Raw genomic sequence first — 15,475 nt, 5'->3', positions numbered from 1 at the left:
ATAATTTGCAAATATTATTTGTTGAATACATACGAGAAATACTCACAACACTTTCGTAACACTCCTTTGACTACTAGAGGAATAAATATTTTTTAAGAAGACCTAAATAAAACTAGACTTAGCCCGTAAAACAAAATTTTAAGTTTATAACTTGATCGAAAGAAGAAACTTTACTAAAATTAGCCAATTAAATTTTTGTCAAAAATTAGACATTAACTTTATTTGGTACCAATAACAACTAAAAAATAACTATATTAAAATGTGAATTATGAATTTAATTAAATCATATAAAATCAATTTATAAAATAAAAATTATTTTTCACTTATATACTTTTTATTTATTTTATTTTTAATATATCTCTTGTGTTTAGTAATTTGCAAAATATCCAAATCAAAGATAACACGATGACATGAAGAATAAACATAAAATCTTCTGATTTCATTTTACTAAATTGAAATACCATTTTGTTTTCTCCCGACAATTATTTTCACGTGTCATATCAAGATAGTAAAATAATACTCATCACTCAGTGAAAGCCCTCCTTCCCTTATCTTTCTAAAGTCTTAGTCAACCACATTTGAAGAGTCGTCACTTTCCCTTATCATCAATTAAAACTGATAACAACCCTTCACCTGCTTATTTTGAATCCAATTTTAGAGCACAAACTACAACGGATATGCGATGATCATTAATACTTCCACATATTATTGTTATTGATTTGTTCCAAATTAAGAACCATGGATACTTCTCAGTTTTTCACCAAGTCAAACTGTTCACACTACTCAGAACAGAACGCAGACTTCAACTATTCAATTTTATATGATATTTCTGAACTAAATATACAGCAAATGCAAGACAAGAAAAGATACAGGAAAAATTAACTAGTGTGATTTCCAAGGAAAACACTGCAGATTATTGCAAGATTTCGTCCATGTACTAGTGCAGGCTCCTCCAACACCATCACAACACTTGCAAACAACTCCAAGCGTTGCAAAAATCTTTGAGTACCCTGCAACTACATCACATACATCAAACAACAAACATAGTTAGAAAAATAATTAGAAAAAAAATCAATTAGAATGTATTCATCTAATTACAGTTTGTCAAACAGTTAGTATTTATTAACTTCTACAACAATTATTCTAAAATATAAGCTTACCTCAAATTTTACAAAACTAGTTTATAACATAAAGATTACTCTCTGTATATATACATTATTATTATGATTATTTAGTCAAAGTGAATTCTTCATCAATAATATATTAAATGACTTCTAATTAATTCATAATATAAAAATCTTTATAATATATGCTATAGTATGAAAATTAAATAACACACAGCAGACTGCAAATATATAGCAAGAATAAACAAGTGAGAAAAATTCTGATTTCTATACACTAATTACCTTGACCAGACATTAAGGAAAGTGTTCTTCCTTCTGTAAGTGATGGTTTCTCTGCAATTGAGACCACCACTATGATGATCAGGATAAGCACATGGTGAGGCTTATTCATACCCATGATCACAAACTCAGTTTTGTGCTATGCTGAGCTTCTAAAACCTCAGATTGGGAGGTTCAAGAGAGCCATGGATGAAAGAGAAGTTGGGTGCTTTAAGGACACAACTTGGAGGAGTGGGAATTGCCTAGAAAGTATGTAAGCCACATGATTGGTATTATTATAGTACCAAAAAAGAGGATGTGACGTGCATAGGGTTGTAACGTTTAATTTATGTGCTGTCTGGGAGAAAAGGTTGGCCTATGGTCTTCTTGTCTTTTCGGATGGGTTAGGACTTAGGAAACTATTATGAGTTGAGACGTTGAATTGGGTCCAGTGGGATCCCAGAAGACGTGTTCAAATCTTCCATCTTCTTACATTACATTATTATATGTCGTATTTTATTTAATTGTGTTTCTTAATTAGAATATAACATTAACATATGATAGGACATAGTATGTAATTACCATTTCGGATCTGGTTTTTCTGAAACGTGATAATGTATTTTATAAGACAGAGTATTATAATATTACTAATAGTTATTAATTAGAAAATTAATGCTTAGGATTTTAATTTTATAATCTATTGTAGACTTTGATTTCTAAACACCCGTAAAGAGATTTACGATATAATCTATTAAAAAATTATGAAAACAATGATTTAAAAAAATTATTATAAAAATAACATATTTATTATATAAGGTAATTTGTGATTTGTTTAAAATTTCAATATCATCATCAAAGTTTAAAAAATATTTACATACTATCTAACTTTTATCACTAAATAAACTCTAATAATTATAAATAGTTTGTGACCGAAAGATAATGTTATAGTAAGTTAGATTATCAATATATAAATTAGTTTTTTTAAAATTGAGTACAACATTAATTATTAAATTTTAATAATGTACATTTTATCTTCTAAAATACCTTTTCTCACTTTAACAAAATTAAATCCACGTGTCATCATGTTACTTTTAAATTTAAATATTATATAATAAAATTAAAATTAAATACTATTTTTGTTTCTATATAACATTAAATTGTAACACTGTATTTAGAATAAGTTGTGTAAGTTGTGAGAATCTCTAGTTAAAGATTCAACTAACCTTGAGGGAAGGTGATATATAAGAATTTTGTTGAGAATTGAGTCTCATAAACTTATTTCTATAACTTCTAGAGAAAAGTTTTAGAGAGAGGTGCTCTGGGTTTGTAAATTCTTTTTCTCTTTGAATCTTTTCTTGATTAGATGATTCTTCCCCTGAGATCCTTAACCTGTGCTTATATGTTTTGATTCAGGTTCTTAAAACTTGAACCTATCATAGTACCGTGGAGAGTTCTTTGGAGAGCTCGGTTCCCTTATACCCTTTTCCTTATCATCTTGGTTCAATTGTTGAGGTAACATAAGTTAGGATTAATGGTTGATCGAATTATTGTGTTGTATGTGAGTGAGATTCTCAATTGTTGCATGAATTAGAGGATTTTTAAATTTGAAAGTTGTGTTGGTGGGGTTTTTGTTGTTCTTGAGGTGGCAAAGATGATTTTGATGATCTTGACAGATTTGTAATTGCATGTGGTGGTTTTGGGGCAAAATGAATTGTTGAAAATGTATATGTATGAATGATTGAGTTACATGTATGAATTGATGTATAGCTTGGGTGGATTTTTGGGTTTTGAAGTGTATTGTTAGGTTAATGTTCTTGAGCTTTGAATATGCATGTTTTTGGGTTTTCTTGCTCAATGTGCCCATAGAGGTTGCTTGGAGTGAGCAGGTGTGACCAAGTCAGGGATGGTCTTTGACTTGACTCACTCAGAGCAAATTGTGATGGCTTAGAGCAAGTTTCAGTGGCTTAAAGCAACAACACACTCGCTTAGAGCAAGTGAAGGTGGAAGTTCAGGGGTAGTACCTAACTTTGCTTGCTTAATGCGAATTAAGGGACGTTTTGAGAGAATTTGAGTGCTCAAAGCAAGGGTGATATCGCTTAAAGTGACTAAAGTGAAACTTAAAGGGTGCTCTTTGTTTAGGCTCGCTCCAAGGGAATTTCTTGCCACTTAGAGAGAAATTGTGTCATTTAGAACGAGAATCTTGGACATTTGAAGCGTCGAGTTCCTTCCTTGTTATAGGAGTTAGACTGTATGAAGTAAGAATGTAGGTTAATTTAATACCTTGTATGTTGATTGTACATTGATCTGAGATAATGTATGATGATCATTTAATTATTAATGATAAAATGTTGTATAAAAAACATGAATAAAATACTTAAGTCTATTGCATGTTGTGTGATGTAGGATGTTGAATAGGTATTGGTATGCTATATATGATGGTGTAACTTGATCTCTATATGCATTGACCTAAGGTAATGTATATAGATGATGTATGTTAAGAATGTTGTAAACATTAAAACATGTTAATTGACTTAAGAATAGAGGAAATATTGTTAGAAAATTGAAGATCCCATATAGGGAATCTTAATTTGGCACTCTAGGAGGCCGATTGTTGAAAATCCTCCTTGAGTAGGTGTGAAACTCTTGGAGTGGATTTTGTTAAATCTCCTTTAGGTCCTTAGTCAATGTGAAGTAAAGTATGAAGTCAAGGGATACAACCCTTAACTAATTACTAGAAAGGTTGTGTGGTTCCTTGCAGATAGTTAGTAAACTAATTCCATATGTGACTTGGTAATGTATGTCAAGGTTGTGGTATACCTATATTAAACTATACTATTCCTAACGATGGAAATAGACTTTCTTAGTGTAAGTGGTGAAATCCAAGAAATCATGTTGTTGGGATTGGAAATTCGATTCGGTTGATGGGTCTATCTAGTATAGAGATGATTCAATTCATTCGGTAAGGTCAAACCACTTAGACTACTCTAAGGTATTAGGAGATCCCCGTAGGTGAATGCATGATAATACATCATTTTAGGTGTGTATGCATATGATGTATGTTATAGTGTGTTCATATGCATTGTTGGATGTCTTGTTTAGCATGGTTTGGATGAGATATATGTTAGCTTTGGAGTGTTTAACTTTCATATGTTTTTGGTATAATGTTGTATGATATAAAATTGTTTTGTATGCTTAAATATTTTTGAACTTTAGCTTACCATTTTATTTTCATGTGATTTTGACTACGATGATCATACATCGTATGAAAGCAAATTAGGATTACGTTGGAGGAGTGATTACTGATAAGTGGAGGGGCCCTTTTTGTTAGTGTTGATGCTACTTTATGTAATTTGTATATGTGGGCTTGACTGACACTAGGTTATATAATTTACCTTTGAGATTATTGTGTGTGTGTGTGTGTGTATATATATATATATATATATATATATATATATATGTATATGTATAAGTTGTATTAGTACGATGTTTTCACTTTTATATTCGTAGTATATGGTTAAGTCTCATTTATACTTATTTTTAGATAGGAATTATTGAACAATTCCACTCACCCCATGCACTCTTGCAATATAATTGTTTTCTTTTGATTCAATTTTGTGAAGATATAGCTAACCCAAAAATCATCTGACAATACCCTGATACACCTCATTTTTTGTGCAGGTATTGAGTTGAAGAGTTGAGGTTGAAAACCCAATGGATTGGAAATTAAAAGAGCTAAGGAGCAGGAGAAGTAATATCACGCTAGGCTTAAGAGTACCCGCGTCAGGCTTGCTCAAGACAGAGAGCAACACACTCTGTAACTCAAAACTGCGCCGAGTGCAAGAGTCTCCGCACCGGGCGTGCCTTGAGACAGAGAGCATTTAAACTCCCTGGAAGACATTGCACCGGGGGCAAGAGTATTCGCCCTGGGCGTGCCTCGAGATAGAGAGTAATTACCTCTCTAGAGGACCCTGCGCCAGGTGCAAAGTATGACGCGCTAGGCATGTAAACCCTATCCTGACTCACCCAACTCGTATTTGATCAAATCTTCGAGGCTTCCTTCCTGATTCACACATAGAGCGACTTCTAGGAGCTGTGGAAGGGATTCTCGGTGCTTAGGACCGTGCTGTGTGTGGGTCTTTCCTTCGATACTTCCATCTTCTCTTCCATCTCTATTTTTGTTTTACACTCATTATTTTGAGCGGTTCTACCCAATATTTTGTGGGGTTAAATGTAACCAACTTAACTCTTGTGTAATCTTCACCTTATCAATGATATATGTTTGTTTCATTCATTGTTGTGTTATGTTTCTATTATTAATGCTTGCTTTGGATTGATTCTCCTTTGCTTGATATAGAGTCCATTGGGTATTGGAAAATAGCCTTTGAAACTAGCTCTGAAACAAAATAGCTAGTGAGAAATATATCTAGGAATGGAGCTTGGTCCATTAGTAGTCTTAGACCCTAACTTGTAATGCAGTTATATATATTGGATACTCAAGGAATTGATATTCAATATATACACCTAGGCTCTTACTCTAAGGGATTAGGTTTGAGTAGACTTATGAGTTGATTAGGCAATGAATACAATAAAAGAACAATGATTTATCAAAGTGAAGTTTGTTGATATTTGACCCCACAATCTCACAAATTCACAATATCATTTTCTATCCCTTCCACACACACAAATAGTTTTATAGATTTAAAATTCCAATGAATCTACCTTCGTTTTAATTGCATGACAACCTATAAGAAAAAATTGGAATTATTCTTTAGTCACAAATAGTCGTTAAATGCTTATTTTACCTAACTAGTCCCTGTGAATACAATTTAAATTTACTACTTGTACGATCGATTTACTTGTCGTGATTGAGTCCGTTGTTAGAATTAAAATGATTTATAACAAAAAAAAAGTTAATTTCAACAGAAATCTCAACATATATGTATGCCATATATCTGTTAGTTTAACTTTTATAATTATAATAGGCTAGTTTCCCTGGCTAGTAGTGATTTCACAAAGTGTATAATTATGATTGGTCGTTATTGGTTGTTATACAAATTACCTAATTTACCAAGATGAAGAAAAATGGTTAATTTAGTTGATAATAATAAATTTGTCCTTTTTTTGTACAAAAATTTGTCTTATATATATTGTTTTTATCTTCTAAAGTTACCCTTACACTACTTCTCTTTCCTAATTAATATTCATATATCTTCTAACCAATTAGAGTACATGCTCTATATTATTTTTTCTCTTAAATAATACTTCTCTTTCTCCTAACCAATTATATTGCATACTCTTTAAAGAATATATAATTTATGCATTTCAACAAACTAAGAGAGCATACTTTAATTAAGAAGTTGAAGTAGTCAAGTTATGGGTGTTTTGACCTCTACAGTGATGCATGTCATTTAGATCATCTAGTTAGAGAGAAATTGTTTGCGCTTCAACAATAGAGCCCTTTCGTTCCAACACTTGATTGCAATGGTTGTCTTAGTTGTTTCTTTGACAGGTAAATTGTCAACTAGTTCGAGTTTTCATTCCATGAAGGAATTCAATATCTTGAAACACCTCATGGTCCTTATTCATCCATCAAATCCCACTTTGATCAAACATGTTAATTGGTACCCTCCAACTCGCGACTTTATAAAGTCTAACATAGATGGTGGTGCTCAAGGCTCCCTTGATCATGCTGCTTGTGGTGATCTTTTTAGAGATAGTAGTTGAGCTTTTTTTTGGATGGACTTGTATCCTACATTAATATTAAGACGACTTTGCATGTTGAATGTATTGTTGTTATATGTGCTATTGAACATGCACATGATGTTGGATGACATAAGCTTTGGTTAGAAAGTGATTCTAAACTTGTTCTGGATGCTTTTGGAAACATCTAGATTGTTCCTTATGACATCTGCACCAGATGGCGACATTATCTCTTACTTTTTTGCATATGTATTTTTTTCATTCTCATATTTATAGGGAAGGAAATCAATGTGCAGACAAATTAGCTGATTTTGATTAAAAACATAAGATTCTTTAAAAGTGGTGGTCTGTTCTTACATGTGTTTGGTATAGTTCCCCATGTTACTGTTATATATATATATATATATAGGGGTTATAATAACACCAACGTAACTTTTACTAAGTATTACACTGCTCAATAACTTTATATTAATTGTGAATTTTATAAATCCAACCGTTAGATTGAAAGTTCATATCACTTTATATATATATATATATATATATATCAAATTTTGTTAAAATTGAACAACAACTTGAAGGTAATCAAAGTATTCATATTTTAGTATATTATAAAATGAATATATTACGTCAATTTTATTTTATAAGAATGAAGTATCAAATCATCATGCATTAATATAAAATTTGATATATATGATCTAAAAGTAATGAACTTTCAATCTAACAGTTGAATTTTCAAAATTCATATTTAATATAAAGTTATTGAGCGGTGTAATACTTAGTAAAAGTTACATCGGTGTCGTTTGAACCATCTCTCTCTCTCTCTCTCTATATATATATATATTAGTGTGCTGCAAATAATTGGTAGACTTTGGAGTGCTAATCTTGTTGGGATGCCTTATATTTATAGTGATGTTTAGTACACTAAAACTTTTATTGAAAAAAAAAGAATATTTTAGTTTAAAAAATAATTAATATATAGAACGGTATGAATTGGGTTTTAGAGCATCTATAGTGAGGGTTGCTTAAGCAACCCTTGTGCCACATCATACCACATTAACTCTTTTTCACTTTATTGGTGACTTAAATTTTAGAAAAGTTGCTTGTAGAAACTCCAATACTAAAATTTAAGCATCCCATAAAGTAAAAAAGTATTGATGTGGCATGATGTGACACAGGGGATTGCTTATAAGCAACTCCTACTGGAAATGCTCTTATATAAATGAATAAATAATTATTCAAAGTTAGGTCTTATAAATAGGAATAAAGGTAATATAAACTATTAAAAATATGAATCATTTGTATTTTAAATTTAAAATTCATATGTTCTCTCCAAATCTTGTGTCTAATGATTTTTTTTAAATATATATATATATAATTAGTATTTTAACCTATGGGTTCTATTGGCTAAATGTTTATTATATATAATTAAAATTATAATAAATTATACATAAATAAATATTATATTTAAATATATAAATTATATATATATATATATTAAAATTAATACAAATAGATATTTTTAAATACATAAATTATATATTAACTTTAAAATAAATAAATATATTATTTATAATTATTGATAATTTATTTTAAAATATTAAAATTTAATTTATAAATAATCATGTTAAATAAAAATTAAATTATGAAGGAGTTTGATTCATAAACTTAAATTTTTTTAACGTATTATTAAATTAATAATTCATTTACATAATTTATGTTAACGATTGATATCTTTTAAAACAATAAATTGCTTTATGTTAATACAACAATTTCAAAACTCTTATCTTTTAATTTTATTTTTATATAATAAAATAAATTCTTCTAGTTTAACAGGAAATACATGTCTTATTGTATTTTTTTTTCTTGTTAAGATGTGTAACTTTATTATTATTATTATTATTATTATTATTATTATTATTAAATAAGATGAAATAAAATTTATCTTTAAATTTATATTTATAAAATTTATCTAAATCTAAAAATGAATACGCAAAGCTCGTGTAGTGTACGAAAGCTTGCTAATTTTCGATTATTCTTAAAAACATTCCTGTCACAAACCTTGCCTCTTATAAGAATAAAAGATGTTATTAACTAAGAAAGATTATCTAAAAAGAAAATTAGAAAGATATTTTGCCTCTTATTTCTGAACGACTAGCTCTGAAGAATATTTTCTTTTTATCTGTAAAAATCCAATTCAATATTAAAAAAATTACAACAACTAATAATACATACAAATTAATCAATTAAATTAAATTCTTTTAATTTTATCGGAGTTAAAATAATATGTGAAACTTTATGCGACTATTTTATATATATAAAAAAATGGTTTTAAGAAGATATGGACAAGGAAAACAAATTCATTGAAAAGAAAAAAGAAAAAGGAGAAAAAAAGTATTAGAGTTGCCGGAAGAAGACAAGAAGCAATGCATGTCACACGTTTTCTAGTTTGTTACGTTTCTTGTGGGCTCACGACCCAGAAGTTGGATGCGACTTGTCTTGTAACCTTTTCGTTTTAGTCCACATTAAAGTCAAGTATTTCAGTATTTCTTTTCATTCTTTCGTGCAACTCAAATTACAAAATTTAATCGAGAAATTAAATTATAGTTTATTTTCCACTTAGCACGACCACTTCAACATGATGGAACATAACTAACTTAAATTACATTTTTTGTTTAATTTGTCTCGGTATATATAAAATATTGTCACTAATATTTTTTTATATGCAATTATATTTTCAATTTTTTTATTATGATTAATGTGTGGTTTTTATTGTTTAAGAATAATGATATTTGGATACTTATAATTTACAAACACCCAAATGACATTTCTTATTTGTTTATATCCCTTAAGATGAAGATATATTAAAGAGAGATGGAAAAATAAGAGAGATAAATATTTGATATGGTAATGGCAATGATGTGGATGATGATTGTAGTGATAGTGATAATGGTGACAACTACAATAATAGTAATGATGGTTGTCACTACTATTATAACAACCACTAACCTTACTATTGCCACTATCACATTGATGTGACCATAATGATGACAATAATTGTGGTAATGATGATGAGAGTCATTGATCCAATCACGTCCATGAGTCAAGTTCAAAAGAATCGAGAGGAGTATGTTAGGTATAAAGGAAGAAAATCTAAGTTCATATTGAGTTTTGAGTTACATTTTGTTGTCCATTTCTTTTTCTTAGTAAAATTTCTTCATAAATATTCTCTTATGATTTTATATTTTTGGATCATTTAGATTAGGAATTTTTTTTGTTGTAATTTTTCTTTAAGGCATGTAATTAGTAATTTGGAAGGAGTGCAACTAGTATATATCAAATGTGCCTATTGAGCTTATTTGAGCTAAGAGAGAATGTACAGCCTTTCTCCTAGAAAGTAGACCTCCATTTATCATACTCCACACTCTTATTGGCTTGACACAACTCACCTAGTCACGTGTTCCATACACTAGTTACACATTTTGGATGTTTGCTCATACATCTCCTTTCTTACTACCACACCCTTTATCACACCATCCACACTATGCCGCATGTATAGGTCTCATTGGATGGTTTAGATCTAAGTGAGGATGATGTTTATTATTTGAAATTCAAATTTGATTTTCAATTTTAGGAGCCATAGTTAGTTGACTTGAGTACAAGTTAACCTAACTTTGGTTAATTAGCTTGTACCACAACCTAACAAACTCTATATAGGCATCTTCATCAACAAAGACATCACTTTGGAGATGATGAATAAGAAATTTAGTTTTCTTCTCTCCAAAGTCTTAGAGTTCTCTCATGAGAGTGTGACTCTTTAAGTTCTTTCATCAAGGAACTCCTTGTGTTAAGAACCTCACTTCTTAATTTATTCTTTACTTGAAGTTGACGCCTCTTCAACACTTCTTCCTCCTCTGTCTGAAGTTTGTTTTGATGTCTTTATAACCATGGACAAAGATTAATGGAGAAGGAACACCTAAGGAGCTTCATCTTTCAAGCTCTTGAATATGTTTCCATAATTTTTGGTATAGATGTTCAAATATTACTAATTTTTGTGTCTTAAATATGTTTTGTATCATCTACCTCTTTATATGTCTTGTTTGAATTTTGTTTTATTAGATCTAACTCTTTACATGATAAATCTATAAATCTACTTTTTGTCTCAAAGTTTTATGGTTCAAAATTTAGATATATTCTTGTATCAATCATATCTTGTGCTAATACTTTAGGACTCATCTTCCTTATGTTATTCTCTTTTATTTTTATATATATGTTTTGTCAACTTTTAGTGTATACTTGAGAAATCCAAAAATATATGAATAGTTTTTTTTATTTGAAATCTATGAAAGCAAGTTTCTTAAAGTCATGTGTAGTTCTTACATCACTACTACAAAAAGGGTAATCTAAGTCGCTCAATCTAAGTCGGTTTATTAAAAAACGATGTAAAATAAGACGCGGTGACATTTTTGTAAATAAAAGGAATGTAAGCTAAGACGGTTTAGACAATACCCGTTGTAGAATAGCCTACACAAATATATCTACGACGGTTTATAATAAAATTGACTTAGATGTTAAATGATCTACATCAGTTTTTATGTAAAACTAACTTAGATGGAGACCCAAAAATAAACCCGCGCGTTCTCTCTCAATTCATGCGCGCCCTTCAGTCTCCCAGCCACATTCTCTGGCCTCCACCTCCTCCGCCCTCCGCTCCTGCGCCCACCACATACTCTCCTTCCTCCCCTCTTTCCACATTCTCTCACGTAACTATAACTGCCCCTTCCGCTCACTAAACCCTAAATCCTCTATTCTCTATTTCCCTAACTCACTGACTAACTCTCCTCCGCTCACTTCCTCCGTAGGACGTTGCCCCTTCCACTCACTTCCTCCGTCCCAATCGCTCTCAAGCTCGATTGCGGTTGCCTCGACGATTCCGCCATCGTCTCTGTGCAGCCGTCGGAGAAACAACTGCAAAGAGAACCTTGCATTTCGTCTTGCGGAGGTGTTCCCATGACTTTGTTCTGTTTTGTTCTTTGTTTGAGACTGTTCTGGCCTTTCTTCTTCTTTATTCTCTGTTCTCTTTTGAATTATGAACAATTTTTTATTTTTAGTTTGGATTTTTAGCATATATACATGAACAATATTAAATAGGTTAACCAGGGAATGAAGTTTATGGGTAGAATATTCAATATTTATATTTACGATCCTGGTGTTTGCTGCTACTATATAGGGAACCAGAAAAACTCTCGTGTTGCGGGAGATACCAGAGAGTGAAGTATCAAATGTTTTGTCAAATCAGGATTATTTGGCAGCATGTGATGTAGCTGTTTTTGTGTATGACAGGTATGGTGCAAAATGAGTTTATGGAATAATGCTTTGCTACATTTAAACTGTTGGATTGGTGTTTTGCATTCTTGCTTTGCTGTAACCAGCATATTTATGGGTACTAGATAAAAATAATGTATTGAAGAAATGATTGTGTCATGTGTATTTATGTGTAAACTAACTACCTAAATAAAGCATATTTGTGGCATATCCCCTGCAATGACATGAGGTCTGGTACTGTTTAAGATCCCTTGAAATACCTGCCTTTGCATGATAGTTTTCCCATTTCCCTATTAGTTATCAATATGGATGCTATATGCTAATTAGAAAACTGTGGCAAATCCTCAAAACCTTAATTTTTGATTAACCATTTTAATTGTATTAAAACTTTATGTGAATTCTAATTTGGCTTGTATTTTTATGGTTCTCAACTTTCTAGAAGAAAGAGCATATCAAGTTAAATGAACGATTATTGGGTGGTGAGCTAATAATGTAATAACAGCTATTCATTCAAAATGAGTGGTTGATCAAGGAGTCTAACATAGTTGAGCAGAATGTGAGTTATAATAAATTCTTTGGTATCTAATTCAATTTCTGTGGATAGAAATAAGGCTCGTTGATCATATTATGCAAAGTTTCTTTAAGCTTACTTATCATTTAGAGTGTTTCATTTGCCTTTTGTTCTGCTTCTACTGCTCTTCTATGTATTGGATGTTTATTTTGGGATTCATGAATACTAACTTTATGGATTGAACTATGGTGGCACCACTTTTTTCCTCTTTCTGCTTTGCTTTCACTTACTTTAGCTTTGTACTTGCTGGGATGATGATTTTCTGAATTTTATGTACTTCTTAGGTACATATTGGAGCAAAGTCTTTCTGTAGATAATCTCTTTGGTTTTGTTCTAATATTCAATTACTTCAAAGTTCCAGTTACATATCAGGTTATGTATAAAACTTATTTTCATGGGTAAACTGTGCACAATTTTAACTTCATGTTTTAACAAGTTCTTGATTCTGAATTTGTTGATATTATCTTAACAATAAAAAGTAGTTAATTGATAAGTTTTCATGTACTTTTTTTAACTTACAGAATCGTGTGCTCTCATATGGTATTGCTGGTGCAGTTGTCTTTCGGTTGACATTAATACTTATTGGAACAGCCACCCTTCAGGTGTGTTTCATGATGGATATATTTCTTTTCATATTTTACCTTTTTAAGTGAGTTTTATACTATTTGCTGATCATCTTGTTAATTATGATAATGTTTAGAGGTTTGAGGCAGTCAACCTTTTCTTGGCCGCAGTATTACTCTATTCATCATTTAAGGTGAGGCTTGACAATTTCCAATATTTAAATTTGGCATTTGAATTTATTAACCAAGCTATGTGTGTAACGACCCACCCTAGGTCGTCACATTAATAACCAGCCAAAATAAAATAATATAAAATAAAGAAAATAGAGCAAAAGCCAGCTACGATAGAGTGAAAAAAAAACTATTTCATAATATCAAACATAATTATATCAGAGTCATTCTTGGTAAAATTATACAGTAATCCAATAGTAACATCATGAAATATAAGTTAGACACCCTAGGTGCTGGTCAAGCTCTACGTCTAGCCACTTCTCAAAGCAGCTACCCCAAAAGACTCCTTGCTATCCCAAGGCCTCACACCTGATCTGCTCCCTCACATAGTGAGATCATCACAGTCCAAACCACATGGAAACACAAGGGTTAGCACATATAAAACCAACCATAGTATATCATAATAAAATATCATTAAACAAATATTTATCCACAGTATTTATCCAGACCAACAAGTCATTTTCCATTCTAAATATAGACCAACCCAAAATATAATGTATACACGTCCATGCCAATATATACATATTTTATGATAATAAAATAATCCATAACCAATGTATACAATCCATACCATATGTATACAGATTCCATATCCAAAACAAAGTCACACCACTGTATAATCCATGATGTAACCAACACATCCAAACCAAATGTTGGCCTCAACACCATCCAAACCAAGTGTTGATACGGTGAAACATGTCAGCAACCCATGTCCCACACCTAACCTCTCATGGAAAATATACAGTTGGATTACGTCGTCACGTAACCCTGGTGATCATGGCCACTTCATCCATCGGTATGACTCGGCCTTGCCCCCATACCGGTAGCAAATAGAATACTTAGAGGAGTACTTCAGAATCCACCTAACATCTGAAGTGGTTTATCATATAACCTTTGGAAAAGTTCCACATTGGAATCCTCACCATGGGATTCCCAAATTTCATATTTTTCCAAAGATTATATCCTGATCTCACCAAGAGATCTAATCCATACCATAACCTTACTCCTTTAAGTCCTATTTACTTTTCCAAACCACATACATAGCATATTCCATAATTAAACATAACCATAACCATGCCAATTTGTCAATATAATAATAATATAAATATCCAAAACAACCATCAATTGATCCAAATTATACTATATGAAATGAAAATCTCCACATAAAATAGCATATTAAAATTATACTATTCCTATCATGCTCATATATACTAGATTAATTTTATAAGCACTACCCTTACTTGGATAAACCTGAACTGAAACTCGGGCAGAACCTCCACCTCTCTCCTTAAGCAAGGGCCGAAACTCGGGCAGAATCTCCTCTTCTCTCCTCTTTTCTCTCCCCTAGCAGAACCTCCTCTACTGGATTCCTCTTTCTCTCTCCTCTTTTCTTTTCTCCTCCCCTCTTTTTCTTTCTCTCTCTCTCCTCTTTCTCTCTCTAGGATTCTCTTTTCTCAGTATATTTTTTTTCACCCCCCCTGGCCCCTATTTATAGGCAACCAGAGTCACCCGGAACGGCCCGTATTGAATTCGGAACGGCCCGTTCCGAATCTTTCAAATGTACGCAAATTTTTAAACTGGAACGGCCCGTTCCAAAATCGGAACGGCCGTTCCCAAAAAGCAGAACGGCCCGTTCTAAAATCAGAACGGCCCGTTCCGAGACTCATCCAGAACGGCCCGTTCTCCTTCCGGAACGACCCGTTCTC

General features: G+C 31.5%; 1 long non-coding RNA gene across 1 annotated transcript; it reads right to left on the bottom strand.

Annotated features, from left to right (window-relative positions):
• Positions 1 to 683: 683 nt before the first annotated feature.
• LOC109792619 (uncharacterized) lies at positions 684 to 3,356 on the bottom strand. Its single transcript, XR_002239178.3, has 2 exons — positions 1,407 to 3,356; positions 684 to 1,016 (listed from the first exon to the last, which is right to left on the bottom strand). It is a non-coding gene; the product is annotated as an uncharacterized LOC109792619 (long non-coding RNA).
• Positions 3,357 to 15,475: the final 12,119 nt, after the last annotated feature.

Source organism: Cajanus cajan, chromosome 4, assembly GCF_000230855.2.
Source record: "Cajanus cajan strain Asha chromosome 4, NIPB_CcT2T_4, whole genome shotgun sequence".
Lineage (NCBI taxonomy): Eukaryota > Viridiplantae > Streptophyta > Magnoliopsida > Fabales > Fabaceae > Cajanus > Cajanus cajan.
The sequence above is the reverse complement of the archived record's forward strand: the minus strand, read 5'-3'. Positions and strand labels throughout refer to the sequence as shown.